Below are 16653 nucleotides of genomic sequence, written 5' to 3' on the forward strand. Positions count from 1 at the left end.
GAGAGTAGAAATCGAGTCTGTTCAATCTTTCCAGATTGGTTTCAGTTGATCAATCAAGTGCCATTTTCCATCCAGCCTAAACGTTTATGTCGGAAGCTGGAAAACAGCTCGGGGAAGGGGGTGGGGCGTGGGGCAAACACAGAAATAAAGGAAGCATGGTCTCAAGGCAGCAGTAGCCAGGTTCAGGCACCGTAGTTGGCTCTGCTGCACAGGAGGGCAGGAAAAAGAGTGGAAGTGCTACAGTGATAGGGGATTCAATTGTATGGGGAGTAAACAGGCATTTCTGCGGATGCAAAGGAGACTCCAGGAAGGTATGGGGCCTCCCGGGTGCAGGACATTCTGAAGGGGGAGAGTGAACAGTCAGCTATTGTGGTGCATACATGCACCAACGATATAGGTACAAAATGGGATGAGGTCCTACGTGCTGAATTTAGGGAGTTAGGAGCTAAACTAAAAAGTAGGACCTCAAAGGTAGTAATCTTTAGATTGCTACCAGTGTCATGTGCCTGTAAGTGTAGGAATAACAGGACAGACAGGATGAATGCGTGGCTTGAAAGATGCTGCAGGAGGGAGGGAATCAGATTTTGCGAACACTGGAACCGGTTCTGGGAGAGGTGGGACCATGACAAATTGGACAGGCTACACCTGGGCAGGACCAGAACAAATTTCTGAGTGGGATTGTTTGCTAGCACTGATGGGGAGGGTTTAAACTAATATGCCAGGGTTACGGGAGCCTATGTAAGGATGCAGAGAAAGAGGGAGCAAGTACAAAAACAAAAGGTAGAAAAAGGGAATAAGACAAGTGACACGAGGAGAAACCAAGGCCAAATTCAAACAGGGCAAAAGAGCAAGACAAACAATGTGCAAAATAGAAACTTAAAGACTCTATGCCTTAATGCACCGAGCATTTGCAATAAAGTGGATGAACTAATCGTGCAGATAGATATAAATGGGTACGATATAATTTGGATTACGGAGACATGGCTGCAGGGTGACCAGGGATGGGAACTGAATGTCCCAGGGTATTCACTATTTAGGAAGGACAGGCATAAAAGAAAAGGTTGTGGCGTGGCACTGCTGGTTAAAGAGGAAATTAACACAATGGTGAGAGAGGATATTAGCTCTGACAATGTGGAGTGTGCATGGGTAGAGTTGAGAAATACTAAGGGGCAAACATCATTCGTGGGTGTCATATATAGACCCCCAAACTGCAGTGGAGATGTTGGGAATGGCATTAAATACAAAATTAAAGATGCATGTAATAAGGGAATATCGGTGATTATGGATGGTTTTAATCTGCAAATTGATATTGGCAAATCAAATTAGCCACAATGCTGTAGAGGAGAATTCCTGGAGTATATATGGGATGGTTTTCTTCAACAATATGTGGAGGAACCAAATGGGGAGCATGTCATCTTAGACTGGGTACTGTGTAATGAGAAGGGAATCATTGCCAATCTGGCTCCGCGAGACCCCTTGGGGATGAGCGACCATAACATGATAGAATTTATTATCAAGGTGGAGAGTGAAGTAGTTGGTTCGGAGACAAGGGTGCTGAATCTTAATAAAGGAAACTATGAAGATATGAGACGTGAGTTGGTCTCGATAGATTGGGGAGAGTTACTCAAAGGGATAACAGTGGATAGACAATGACAAACATTCAAGGAACGCATGGGGGATCTGCAGCAATTGTTCATTTCTGTCTGGCACAAAAGCAAAATGGGTAAGAGAGACAATCCATGGCTTACAAAGAAAATTAGAAATAGTATTCGATCCAAGGAAGAAGCGGACAGATTGGCCAATAAAAATAATAGGGTGAGGATTGGGAGCAATTTAGAATTCAGCAAAGAAGGGCCAAGTGATTGATTATGATGGGGAAAATACAGGGAACATAAATACTGACACTAAGAATGTCTATTGATAAGTGAAGAGAAAGAGATTGATGAAGACCCCCTGCAGAGAGAAACAGGGGTATGTATAATAAGGTTCAAAGAAATGGCTGAGCAATTGAATACATACTTTGGCTCTGTTTTCACAAAAGAGGACACAAATCAGATACCAGGAATGTTGGAGAATGAAAGGTTTAGTGAAAGGGAAGAGCTGAGGGAGATCAATATTAGTAGAGAAATGGTGCTGGGAAAATTGATGGGATTGAAGGTGGATAAATACCCAGGTCCTGATAATCTTCCAGGATCCTATAGACTCTGGAACAGTCTCTGCAGATTGAAGGGTAGCTAATGTCACTCTAATATTCAAAAAGGAAGCTGGAGAGAAAAAAGGGAATTATAGACAGTAAGCCTGACATCGGTAGTGGGGAAATTTCTTGAATCCATAATCAAGGACTTTATAGCGGAACATTTAGAAAGCAGTGGCAGGATCAGTCAGTGTCAGCATGGATTGATGAAGGGAAAAACATGCTTGACAAATCTGTTGGAATTCTTTGAAGATATAAATAGTACAGTAGACAAGGGGGAGCCAGTCGATGTGGTATATTGTGACTTTCAGAAGGCATTTGACAAAGTCCCGGATAAGAGATTATTGTGGAAGATTAAAGCACATGGGATTGGGGGAAGTGTATTGAGGTGGATAGAAAACTGGTTGGCAGAGAGGAAACAATGTGTAGGAATTAATGGGTCCTTTTCAAATTGGCAGGCAGGAACTAGTGAGGTGCCCAGGGATCGATGCTGAGACCCCAGCTATTCACAATATATAATAATGATTTCGCTGAGAGAACAAAATGCAACATCTCAAAGTTTGCAGATGATACCAAGTTGGGTGGGAGTATTATGGGCCAGGGTTTAGAGAATACTAAAGTATATCATGGAGTCCAACTGACCCACAACTTTGAATAGGTTTTGGTTATGGGGAACACAAGGGCCCACTTTACAGGTGTAATACAAAACAATATTTATTCTATGAATCCAATTAACATTTTATAAACCCACAGTAAACATCTTACCAACTATTAACACTGATAACCCCCCAAAAAGATACAGTACTCTCGAAGTAACCCTCAGTAACTTGCCGAACAACATCCATAAGCCAAAACACTTTTTAACAAAGACAGTGGGCGGAATTCTCCCAAAGGCCTGACGTCGTCGTGAAACCCGGAGAGGTTTATGGCGGCGTCGGAAGCCTCTCCTGGTCCCCTATTCTCCCCCTGCCGGGGGGCTAGGTGGGCTGTGCGGGAAACTCGACCGCGGTGCCTTGTCGCTGGCATCAAGGCCCGGCGCGCCGAGAATGACGCGGCCGACGCGCCTAATGACGTCAGCCGCGCATGCGCAGGTTGGCCGGCTCCAACCCGCACATGCGCGGTTGCTGTCTTCCCCTCCGCCACCCCGCAAGACGTGGCGGCTTGATCTTGCGGGGCGGCTGAGGGGAAAGACTGCGTCCCATTGAGACGCCGGCCCGACGATCGGTGGGCACCGATCGCAGGCCTTTCCCCTTCCGAGCACGGTCTTGGTGCTCAGTCCCCTCTAGGCCCCGACAAGCCCCAAACGGGCATCTCATGCCTTGGTCACGCCGGCAGAAACCAAGTGTGGTTGCCACCGTCGTGTAATGGTCGCGAACGGCAGGCCGCTCGGCCCATCCGAGTCGGAGAATCGAGGGCCGCCGTGAAAAACGGCGGACTGCGATTCTCCGAGCGGCATGTTGCAAAACACAATATGCCATTTTAGGGGGGTGGGAGAATCACGGGAGGTGCGAGAGCGGACCTCCCGTGATTCTCCCACCCGGCGTGAGGAGCGGAGAATTCCGCCCAGTAGGTTTGAATTCTCTACAGAGAACAGCTGCCATTTTTAATTTATCAAGTGATGTGAACACCTTGTTTAACATACAGAGAGACACCAGTATACATCTGCTTGGTTTGAATGCAGCTCTCTAACTGAAAGAGAAACTAAAACACAGAGGCAAAAGCTTCCAGTTCAACACGAAAGTAAAATGCAAAATCATATCCCAGCTCCACCCACACAATGACATCACTGCAGCCATTTGATGAAACACACTTTTATTAAAGGGACATTCACACGACAGGAGGGTGAACTGAGACGAGGATGCAAAGATCCTACAGTATGAGAGGGACAGGTTGGGCGAGATGGCAAATCAATGGCAGATACAATGGGGCAGCAGGGTAGCATGGTGGTTAGCATAAATGCTTCACAGCTCCAGGGTCCCAGGTTCGATTCCCGGCTGGGTCACTGTCTGTGTGGAGTCTGCACGTCCTCCCCCTGTGTGCGTGGGTTTCCTCCGGGAGCTCCGGTTTCCTCCCACAGTCCAAAGATGTGCGGGTTAGGTTGATTGGCCATGCTAAATTGCCCGTAGTGTCCTAATAAAAGTAAGGTTAAGGGGGGGGGTTGTTGGGTTACGGGTATAGGTGGATACGTGGGTTTGAGTAGGGTGATCATGGCTCGGCACAACATTGAGGGCCGAAGGGCCTGTTCTGTGCTGTACTGTTCTATGTTCTATACAGTATAATTTGGATAAGTGTGAGGCTATTCACTTTGGAAGCAAAAACAGGAAGGCAGATTACTGACTGAAAGGTTGCAAAATGGGAGATGGGAGTGCTCAGCGGGACCTGGGTATCCTTGTGCACCAGCTGCTGAAGGAAAGCATGCACGTGCAGCAGGCGGTCAAGAAGGGTAAGAGTATGTTGGCCTTCATTGCGAGAGTTTTCGAGTACAGAAGTAGGGATGTGTTGTAATTATACAAGACCTTGGTGAGGCCACACCTGGAGTATTGTGTGCAGTTTTGGTCTCCTTCTCTGAGGAAGGATGTTCTTGCTCTCTCGAGAGTGCAGCAAAGGTTTACCAGATTGATTCCAGGGATGGTGGGACTGTCATGTGAGAAGTGATTGATTAAGTTAGGGTTGTTCTCGTTGGATCGCAGAAGAATAATGGGGGACCTCATAGAGACTTATAAAATTCTGAAAGGACTAGACAGGGTAGATGCAGGGAAGATGTTACCAATGATGGCTATGTCCAGAACCAGGGACCACAGTCTGAGAATTCAGGGGAAACCATTTCGGACAGAGATGAGGAGACGTTTCTTCACCCAAAGAGTGGTGAGCCTGTGGAATTCATTACCTCAGAAAGTAGTTGATGCTAAAACTTTGAATATATTCAAGAGGCGGCTGGATATCGCACTTAGGGAGAATGGGATCAATGGCTATGGGGAGAAAGCAGGATTAGGCTATTGAGTTGGATGATCAGCCATGATCGTGATAAATGGCGCAGCAGGCTCGAAGGGCCAAAAGGCCTCTTCCTGCCCCTATCTTCTCTGTATCTATGTAAGTGGGAAGTGGGGGGAAGGGCCTCCATCAGAAGCCACCATCTGACGAGGGGCATAATCGTCTTAAGGCACGGTAACCTCAGGACCTCCACCCCCAAGCTCAACCTACTCCTCAGATCATAGTCGCCCCCTATCCCTCGCAACCCTCTAGACATCACCTACACAGCCCGCCTTGAGACCCTTGCCACTTTCCTGTCATCTGCTTTCCAGAACGTACTGCGAGGGAGCTCCCTGCTATGCTTCTTCTAGCCATTGCAGCGCTGTTCCTGAAGGGGCTGGAAAGCTTCTGGCCAATCTGCTTGGCTGGCAGCTTTCTAAGGTGGGTCTTCCTCCCGAGTGAGTGAAATACAGCATCCGGGCTGCTGGAGTTGATGGGATGTGTTCCCCATTACCTGTTAGGATTGATGGGGCAGAACACCCGGCATCTACAAAGCTCAGGCCCAGGTCTCCAAGCTGACCTGACATAGGGAGCGGGATTCTCCTAGCCTAAATCGCGATCGGCGCGAGGGCGGAGAATTGATGTTGATGCCGAAATCCGGTCCCTGGAAAATTGCACACGTGGTCTATATGGTGCGGTAGGGGGTAATTGACAGAGACCCCCGCGGCGATTCTCCAAGTGTAACTGACCAAGTCCCCAATGGCATGGATCTCTCATGATCTCACACACCGGGAACCCGGTGTGGTGGCTGCGGACTCAGTCCACGACCGCCCTGGTGGGGGACGGGGGAATCCCACACTGTGGTGGGGGCCTTATGGGCGGCCAGGGCTGCAATCGGGTGACACCATTCCGCGGGCGTGCGCGATCTCGGGGGAGCCTACGTTACTGTTGTTGCCCCGCAGTGTGAGTCCGCCATGTCCCATGGTGCAGACGCCGCAGGCCGCCGCCGTGCGTATGCGCGGACTCCCAATCGGAAGTGCAGGAACCCGTATCCGCAGCCAGAGCTGCAGGAAGCACTCTGGGACCCTGCGAGCCTCATTATTGTATCCAGCCCAGGACCTCCACACCACCCCCCATTATTGTTTATGCAGCCAAATAAAAATAGGGATAGGTCCTCACACTGAGAGACTCATTTTTAAATATAAAGCTTACTTGCCTTTGTTTTTCATTGACTCAACTTTAATGTACCTTCATGTTTTGCAATTAAAACACCATTTCAATTCTTGCAACCTTTGTTTTTCGCACAGAAAACAGAACACAGGGGCAGACCATTCCGTCCAAACTGGTGCCTTTCATCCACATGAGCACATTCCTAATCCCATTTGCCAGTCCTGTTGATTTGGTTTGATTTGATTTATTGTCACATGGACCGAAGTACAGTGAAAAGTATTTCCTGCGGCCGAGTGAACGTACACAGTACGTACACCGTAGACAAAAAGAATAATCAACAGAAAACATTGACAAATGGTACATAGACAAACAGTGATTGGTTACAGTGCGGAACAAGGGGCCAAACAAAGCAAAAACATAAGCAAGAGCTTTCAGGGAATAGTGTTCTCACAGGGAAGAGATCATTCTCCCAAGGGGGAGTCGTTGAAGAGCCTTGCAGCTGTGGGGAAGAAGCTGTTCCTATGTCTTGATGTGCGGGTCTTCAGACTTCTGTACCTTCTGCCTGATGGAAGGGTCTGGAAGAAGGCAATGCCTGGGTGGGAGGGGTCTCTGATAATGCTGTCTGCCTTCCTGAGGCAGAGGGAGGTGTATACAGAATCAATGTGGGGGTGGCAAGCTTGTGTGATGCGCTGGGCTGAGTTCACCACACTCTACGGTTTCTTGCGATCTTGGACCGAGCAGTTGCCATACCAGGCTGTGATGCAGCGGGATAGAATGCTCTCTATCGCACATCTGTGGAAGTTTGTGAGAGTCAATGTAGACATGCCAAATTTCTTTAGCTTCCGTAGGAAGTAGAGACGTTGTTGGACTTTCTTGACTATTGCATCAACATGAGTAGACCAAGACAGACTGTTGGTGATGGTGACCCCCAGGAACATTATGCTATCGACCATCTCCACTTCGGAGCCATTGATGCAGATGGGAGTGTGTGTCGTGCTACGCTTCCTGAAGTCGATGATCAGTTCCTTGGTCTTTCCGACATTGAGAGAGAGGTTGTTTTCGGTACACCGTGCAACCAAGTGATCTATCTCCCTCCTGTAGTCTGATTCGTCGTTGTTCGAGATACGGCCCACCACAGTCGTATCATCCGCAAACTTATAGATTGAGTTGGAGTTAAATCTTGCCACACAGTCATGTGTGTACAGTGGAGTACAGGGAGTACAGTGGAGGACTGAGCACACATCCTTGCGGGGCCCTGGTGTTGAGGACTATTGTGGAGGAGGTGCTATTACCTATCCTGACAGATTGCGGTCTGTTGGTGAGGAAGTCAAGAATCTAGCTGCACAGGGAAGGGTCAAGTCCAGATTGCAGAGTTTGGTTATTAGTCTTGTCAGGATAATGGTCTTGAAGGCGGAGCTGTAGTCGATGAACAGAAGAACATAAGAACTAGCAGCAGGAGTAGGCCATCTGGCCCCTCGAGCCTGCTCCGCCATTCAATGAGATCATGGCTGATCTATTGTGGACTCAGCTCCACTTTCCGGCCTGAACACCATAACCCTTTAAACCTTAATCCCTTTATTCTTCAAAAAACTATCTATCTTTATCTTAAAAACATTTAATGAAGCAGCCTCAACCGCTTCACTGGGCAAGGAATTCCATAGATTCACAACCCTTTGGGTGAAGGAGTTCCTCCTAAGCTCAGTCCTAAATCTGCTTCCCCTTATTTTGAAGCTATGCCCCCCAAGTTCTGCTTTCACCTGCCAGTGGAAACAGCCTGCCCGCATCTATCCTATCTGTTCCCTTCATAATTTTATATGTTTCTATAAGATGAACAGCAATCTTACATAGGTGTCTTTGTTGTCAAGGTGTTCGACTGTTCAGTTCGGTCTCAATGTTTCAAGGAGAAGCTCTGAGACCATTTGTCACTTTTAGAATGGAAACAGTAGCTGCCTCCATGGATGCGCTGAAGAGCACTAGGTTCAGGATCTTGAGGACTTAATGCTGTCATATCGGTCATCAGCATAGGTGAGCGCATGCCTGGCACAGGGCTACAAGAAGTAGCTATACATGTTGGTGCAGTGTGGCAGCAAAAGGCAAGCCAGAGCTTCTGCTGTGGACCGGTAGGTGGTGGAAGTGTTGGTGACATGGGAACAGAACTAAGCATCTCACGGAAATTGACATCACTGAGCTGTGTATTCAGTTTTCAACATTTGGAGTGTCTTTGCCGAGAGAGGAAATGAACTTACTCCAGGTGTACTGCAAAAACAAAGTCAAGAAAACTGCAGCTCAAGTCCCCACAAACCACTTCCACCATCAAAAAATATTACTTTTGATTATCGATTAAAATTATGCCAAAAATGGCATGGAATTAATTTGTAAGCTATTAAATTACAGGCTTGCCGAGAGTTCCAAGATGCTACTCAATAACGTGAGGGAGTGAACCTGATTGGTGTTTATAATGAAGCAGAGGAGGCTGACGGAACTTCACGAGCCCTGCAGGGATTTCAATAATGGTTTCTTCATGGTCCTCGTGCGGGTTTGGACCCCCTCCACTACCCCCCACTCCCCTGCCCCCCTTCCCACAGTTGAAAGGTTCCCCTTCAGTCACCAATGTGCCGCCTCACCCATGGCATTGTCTCTGCCTGTGGTGGCTCTGGGTCGGGTGGAGTACATTGAGTAGCTCAAGGCCACTTCCTGATTGACCGCCGAAGAGCTACAGCTGGGACCTGAGTGCCGGACACGCGGGGCTGGATTCTCCGGCCCGCCACATTTCTGCCTCGACCCACTGGCGGGATTCTCCATTATGCCGGCCGGTCAATGGAATTTCCCATTGTGGGGCAGCCTCACGCCGTCGAGAAAGCAAACGGAGCATCTTGCCGGCGGAGAATCCCGCCCGCTGTCGTCCACTGCCATGGATATGTCCATGTCGGAACCCGAGTCATCATCCTCTTGTTCGACTGGGCGTTGTGTCCCAGACGGCTGGGCCCTCAAACCGAAGGGCGGCTCCTGATACAGTGAAGGTGGTACCACCGGTGCCCATCCGGAAGATCCCTTACCAGTCAAACCAGAGGACTCTCAACCAATCTCGGCCTAACAAGTTGGCAACTGGTCCTTTCACTGCCATCAAAAGTAGGCGGACCTGTCCATATGTCACCGGAGTCAAGGTGGTTCTAATGATCTTCAACGGTTCCCCCGATAAGGTTGCCAACCTCACTCTGGTATCTCACAATTGCAGCGGCATGATCCCCACGCGAAGCCGTCGAAACATACAGATGTCTACAATGGAGACAGCAGCCCCAGTGTCCATTTCCATTGGCACCGGGTGCCCATTTACCTGTAAGGTGATCTGGATCAGAGTGATTCTCGGAGCTGAGACTCAGTTCAATTGTATCAAAAGTTGTTCTCTTCCTCTTCTGGAGTGTCCACATGTAAGTGCTGGTCCTGGGCAACCTCAGCATTGTCGTGGAAGGCGTGCCCTGCGCCGTAACAGGTGAACTGGGGTCAAGGGTTATGAGGAGAAGGCAGGAGAATGGGAATGATTGAATGGCGGAGCTGACTCGATGGGCCGAGTAGCCTAATTCTGCTCCTGTATCTTATGGTCTTATGGTCTCATGGGCCCCTCAAACACAATGCCGGTGATCGACCCTCACCTTCATCCTCAAAGCAAATACCCCACCAGGCAGCAGCAGCGCTTTAAACCTGATCTCTGCCGCAGACTTGCCTTGGAGGTTACTCTGTTGGCAGAAGCCGGACTGGTCCTGCACTATATGACCAATAGGGAGTCCGAAAAGGAGGGTGGCCCAAACAATGGACACTATGGACAATGGAGTCTTACAGATCCTTTGCATCTTTCTCTGCATGATCGTGAGAGAGGGAAAACTCAATGGCCAGTTTCAAATCCAAGTAATTTCCGCTGACAGCTTCCTCTGCCTGGCCATATTGTTAATACCACACATGAGCTTCTCCCTCAACTTCTCCAAATGAGACCACCTAAACTTGCAGTATTCCGGCAGGTTCTGAAGATGGATCAAAAGGTCCTTGACAGATTCACCACGAGAGAGCATCACACTATTAAAGTGATACCTTTGCATAATTACGGAAAGTTTGGGAACATAGTGGTCTGAAATCGTAGATACCAATTCATCAAAAGAGGTCTGGTGGAGCCTGAATGGTCAAATTCTATAATCCCAAACGTCTGGGCCCCTGAGGTGGTCAGGAGCAGAGCTTTCTGTCAGTCTTCCCCAAATATTCCATTTGCCTGGAAGAAGTACCTTGTGTGTTCCACATATTGATACCAATCTTCCTGCATCGAAGCATCCAGTTTTCCTAATAATTGCATTTTATTCGAAATGACGTTGTGTTCCCCACAGCTAACTTTCAGCGGCTAGGCGAACCAAAAGGCGAGTCAGGAGTTTCCGGTAATCCTCATCGTCAGTATAATGACACAGAGGAGGCTGACGGTAAACAAAAAACAGATTTATTTACAAGTATTTACAATGGTCTGCACAACGCAGGATCTCACTCCCAGTGCAATCCGAGTGGGGAGGACTTATCTTAGCAGGCCCTGATTTTAACCTTTGCTCGTAACAAGCTCCAGGTGGTGGGCTTCTGCCTCCCACCTGGGGAGCTCATACTACACAAGTCCCACAACGATCGGCATTGAAGATTTACCATGGCTGTGAAGTGCTTCGAGACATCTGGCAATCATGAAGCATGCTATACAAATGCAAATCTTTTTTGCTGTTTACTGAAAATGAAGTTGCTGTGTCTCTCGTTCATACTGTAACAAAATGCCAAGGACACATTCAGTACTTGGTACCACTTCTATATCAAACATTCCACTATTAAGGGGTTTCAACATTTTTAACATTATTGATTATTGACTCTGAAATTACAAGTAAGAGATTGGGGCAGGACTCTCCATTTGGGAGACTCAGGACAGAATTCAATGGAAATATTTCTAAGTTCATTAGTGGCGGGTTTTTCAGGGAGTTTCCCGCCGACTCTGCCGGTGAGTTCCCCATCGCTATTCAATGACACTTAGGGCTAGATTCTTTGGCTGCACCTGCTGCAAGATCGCCACGGACGAGACGGGACCATTTAAAGGTCCCGTGACCTTGGGCGGGAATTTCCGGTTGCCGGGCTGGTGCAGCCAAAGAATTAAGTCACCTTTGTGGGCCCTAGGGAGGTACTTACACTCAGAATATCTTTCAACACTGGGGAGCTGAACTCCAGAGATTATGTTGCGATTTTGAAAGGGCCTCGATCTCAAAGTGAGCTTGTAGTCCCCCATTACCCCACCTATGGAAAATGCCAGCCTCCACACAATCGGCAATACCCCACACCTGCCCAAGTGAGGACACCCCAGTATGAGGTCCCTGGGACCCCCCTTCTTCAGGCCCCAAGACATACAGCCCCACCCATCATATCCCAACCTCCCAGAGGCCTCTACTTACCTGCTCTGCGTACCCCAGCCCTTCAAACTCCCCCTCCACCCTCCTTTCATGAACATGGGCATGTCCCCCCTCAGGTCCTGACCTTTGGCAGTGCCACCCTGGCACCAGGGCACCCTTGCACTGCCTCCCTGGCGCCCAGTAGCAGTGCTGCTTCCAGCTTGGAAGTGACACCCAGTGCCTGGATGGCAGTGCTAAGCTGCCAGCTGGGCAGTGCCAAAGTGTCCCCGTTAAATGGGGAGGGCGAGGTAGCCATCCTGCACAAATCCCTGGTCACCAAGGGGCCACTGATGGCCCGGGAGACCCGTTCTACCTGGTCCATGTTCTTGTGTGTCAGTACTGATCGGCCCCCGGCTGCAGCCTCCGTGGGGAGGCTGGTAGATCGAGGGAGGCTGGTAGATGCAGGGTAGGTGGGCCATAAGTAGGTTTAAGACCTACTTTCGCTAGTGCCATTTGGTTCCTCTCCTTTTGAGCGGAATTCCAATTCCGATGCATCCCGGGACCTGGGTAGATCCCGGGATACGTGAAGGCTGCCGGGAGGCTGCGGGAGACTTCACCCGGGATCCGTGTTCTGCTCTCATTAGAGCGCAATGTGACCACTGAATCGCGCTCCTAGTTTTGCCGCCGGGAATGATTTGCGTGCGGCCCGCGTTGCCATTGGGGGCACTAATCAGTACGTGAATCCAGACATGCAAATCGCCAGCACTCGGCCCTGGTGAATTAAGAAAAATTCCCATTCCTGCTGGCATCGGATTCGCTGCGGCTGGAATTAGCGTTGGAGAGCCCGCCAAGCTGGAGCTGCTTACAAGCACTCCACTCACTACACACTCACATTCCAGCCAAGGAGATGCCTCATAGGAGACATGCCTCCCAGATTCCCAGAGTTGATGCTCGATCGAATGCTGCGCATCATGGAAGAGAGGAGAGACATACTCTTTCCCAGGATGGGCAGGAGCCTCAAGCCCGCCATTGTTAGCAGGGTCTGGGAGGAGGTGTCAGAGGCAGTGAGTGCTGCCAGACTCACGAGGAGGACTGGTAACCATGCAGAAAGCTGATGACCGACCTCCTTAGGGCAGCTCGGGTGAGTCACCACCTCTGTGTACCCTAATGGCCAAGTAAAACTTTTGTCTTGTAGGATCACCAACAGACGAGGCCAGGGGCCACTGCCCCCATAACATCCTCAGCACACCCCGGATTGTCAATCCGGGGAAGACACCGACTTCTCGGCACTGCACTCACCTGCACCCTCCACCTTCTCAGGTACTATCACCCGGGTTCGGCATTTTAGTGAAGAGGCTCCTAGGCCACATTTTGTGCACACTTCACACATGCTGCAGCACCTCAGGTGGAGGCAGACACTGCCAAGGTGGTCGGAGCGCTGGCTGATCACAGGAAACAGCTGTAGTCCAGACAGGAGATATAGATAGACACAGAGCCAGGATTTACAGGACGGGTGTCAGTGCCTTTCCAACACTTGCAGGTATTGCTGGAGAAGTCCAACCATCTTCAGTTGCTTGACAATGCGAGGTACCCAGGCCAACACTTGAGAAGGTGGCGTCCACAGTGAAAGGTTTGTGTTAAGAGGTTCGAGCCATGTGTCTAGATGCCCAAGGCTTGGGTCAATCTGTGCAGCCAATGGCCTAGGCACAAAACAGGTGAGCCCAGTCACAGGCAGACATGTACCAGACCCACATGGGCATTGCTGCAGCGCTCCAGAGCTTGGCCCAGTCACACAGTGTCTGAGGACATCGAGAGCATTAACTGGCATGGACTCACCTTGGCCAGTCACAGAGGGACATGTCACAGGTGCAAAGAGGCATGGCACTGTCTCAAAGGGACAATGCACAGTTCCAGACAGGCACGAGTGAGGCAGTGAGGAACTTGTCTGACTCACAGAGGGACATGTCCCAGTTTCAGTTAGGTTACATCGTCACTCTGAGGTGTACTGCTGCACCGACCTCAACATGTCACCCAAACCCTGCCCCACCAGCTGCCCTTAATATGCTGTTGTCCGCACTGCACCCCTGTCCCAACAGAGAGTGGCCTGTGATTTAGGGATCCTCTATCCTCACCACATGTCAATAAGGATACTACTGGCTGCCACAACCCATGTCAGCACTGGGCTCAGTGGCCCCTGTCTTGTTCCCTTTCCCATGTGGTTTCTTCACTGGGTGGACTGTGTGCAGGGTGGCACCTGGTTTTGCAGTGAAGAAGGTGAGCCACCAATCACCTTCATGTTTCGAGGCATGTGTGAGGGCAGACCCGACAGATGGGTGTGAGTGAAGGAAGTGTGGGTATGCTGGAAGTTTAGCTGCTGTGTGATGTAGGCCCTGGGTGTGGCATACAGGTTGTGACAACCTGACCGGGGGGGTGGGGGAGGGCGGGATAGATAGGATCAGGGGCATGGTGGGCGAGCTGATAGTATGACTGGTGAGGCCTGTGCCCTGAGAGAGGCAGTGTGCTAGGGAGGGTGCCAAAGGTCTCGGTGTATGTGTCCTTTGTTTGGGGTGAGCTCTATTATTCCTGTGCTTCCTCTGCAGTGAGGCTGCGCTTCTGATGATTGAACGGAGCAGCACCTGGTGTGCCACTGACTGAGGTTGGCCGCGCCCATCCTGCTGATGATTCAGCTGGGGTCTGATGGTTTCCAGAGGGGCTGTCTGGGTGGGCTCACACATCACCAGGGGTTCTTTGAACATTTACAGGACACAGTGAATACTCAGCAGAGTTAACAGCCAGGAGCGTGTAAGCAGCACCAGAGAGGGGTGTGTTTAAAACAGGTACAGCAGGAGGTCTGAGCCAGGCACCCCGATCCCAAGGGTGACACCCTGAATCCATGTACTTTGCACCAAGTCGTTCCCCACTATTCCCCCCGGCTGAGGCAGCCACCCCCCAGCAAGCCTGTAATTTTGGATTTAAAAAAAAAAGTTTTCTTACCTTCACGCTCCCCCTCAACAACCATGGCGTTCAGGCCTGCTTGTCAATACTTGTACTAATTTGTGCCCTCGTGACTTGAAACTTAGAAGGGCCGGGAATCGTGGAAGGGCGGAGCATACTGTTTCCAACCGCTAATGATATTAAAATCCATGCAATGGCCATTTTGCATGGACCCACCGGCGCAACGTGCAAGCTTTGATATCGCCGCCAACGAGGGACCGAGTCTTGGCGTTGGAATCGGCGCAGGACGCAAACCTCGATTTTTAAATTCGCGGAATTTCCCCTCCGTCCAAAATGGAGCAAAACCGTAAATCCTTTGACATATGATACATTATCTTACTCATAGAGCCCAAAAATAAACTTTTGGTGGTTTAAATTTGGAACACTGGGTTCTGTTTTCCACAGGCTTCTGCGCAATTAGTTCTGATACCATAATAAGGCTGAGACTTGCCTTGGTTCTGGTCTGTTCATAAAAAGATGCAAACAGCGTGTTGAATTCTTGCAACAGCCTCCAGAAACTGCCTGAATAAACAATGATCATTCCAGTCTTGGTCAGACGGCTTGATCAATTGAATTGTTTTCATGCTTTGGTGGTAACATGTAGGGCGCGATTCTCTGCTGCCCACGACGGGTCGGAGAATAGCGGGAGGGCCTTCCCGACATTTTTCCCGACCTCCCGCTATTCTCTCCCCCCCCCCCCCCCACCCACGGCCGCCCCCCGGACACGAATCGCTGCTCGCCGTTTTTTTACGGCGAGCAGCGATTCTTCCCTGGCCGATGGGCCGATTTCCCAGGTCTTTACGGCCGTTTTCACGAACACCAACACACCTGCTCTCACCGTTCGTGAAAACGGCTGCAAAGTGCCGTTCTGGGGAACCATGGCACCGATTGCGGCCGTGCCAATGGTGGCATGGGCCCGCGATCGGTGGGCACCAATCGCAGGCAGCGGGTCCGAACCCCGTGCACTCTTTGTTCCTCCGCCGCCCCGCTGGATCAGTCCGCGGGGCGGCTGAGGGGCATAACGGCACACGCATGCGTGGGTTGGAGCCGTCCAATCCGCGCATGCGCGGCTGACGTCATCGTGTGCGCCAGCCGCCGTTAACTTTGGCGCGCGGGCTTAGCGAAGTTCGCTAAGCCTACAATGCCGAGGTTTACGGGGCCCCGCTGCTAGCCCCGACCGGGGAGCAGAATCGGGTCCCGGGAGGGGGCGCGAAGGCTGCCGTGAAACACGGCCGGTTTCACGTCAGCCTTCACGACTCTCCGCATTTGCGGAGAATCGCGCCAGTTGACTTTTGCCATTGCATTATTTTTCCGACATCATTGAGGGGGAGTGCTAATCAGAGGTAACTGTTTTTCCTAAGAACGATGAGGGATTTTCCTCCTAATGGCGGTCAATGTCAGCTCTTCACATGTTTTAGCAATGAGTGAGGAAATTTAAAGCCATCAGCACAAGGGAAGATAAATGCCTGAAAATATATATTTTTTACTTCAATACTATTCATCAGTTAATGCCATTTTTTTTCCCAATCTATGTTTCTAGCCCAGGCTTCACACCACATTCCTTGGCAGGTGTGGGGCTGTCTTCTGTCTGTGTACCAATACTTTTATTTAATTAAGTCGGCAAAAAACAATGCAGGTCGACTCATCTCAATTTTTCTCTCTGTCTGTGGGAAATGTCACCCTTTTGTTCAGCACTTCACCACTGAGATTGAAATTCATCTCGGGAATTTATTATTCAAGAACATTCCTTGCATTCTCGCTCTCTGCCGCAAAATAAACTGTCTGGATTTAATTTAATACTATTGTATTTGACCGATTATAAAACAATTCAAACAAGTTACAAAATGAAGATAACAACGACAATTCTCCGTGAAAATATTTTTATCGCATTTAAGATGATGAAAAATGAAACAACGAAGAACTGATTTTCAC

This window comes from Scyliorhinus canicula, chromosome 2 (genome assembly GCF_902713615.1).
Source record: "Scyliorhinus canicula chromosome 2, sScyCan1.1, whole genome shotgun sequence".
NCBI lineage: Eukaryota > Metazoa > Chordata > Chondrichthyes > Carcharhiniformes > Scyliorhinidae > Scyliorhinus > Scyliorhinus canicula.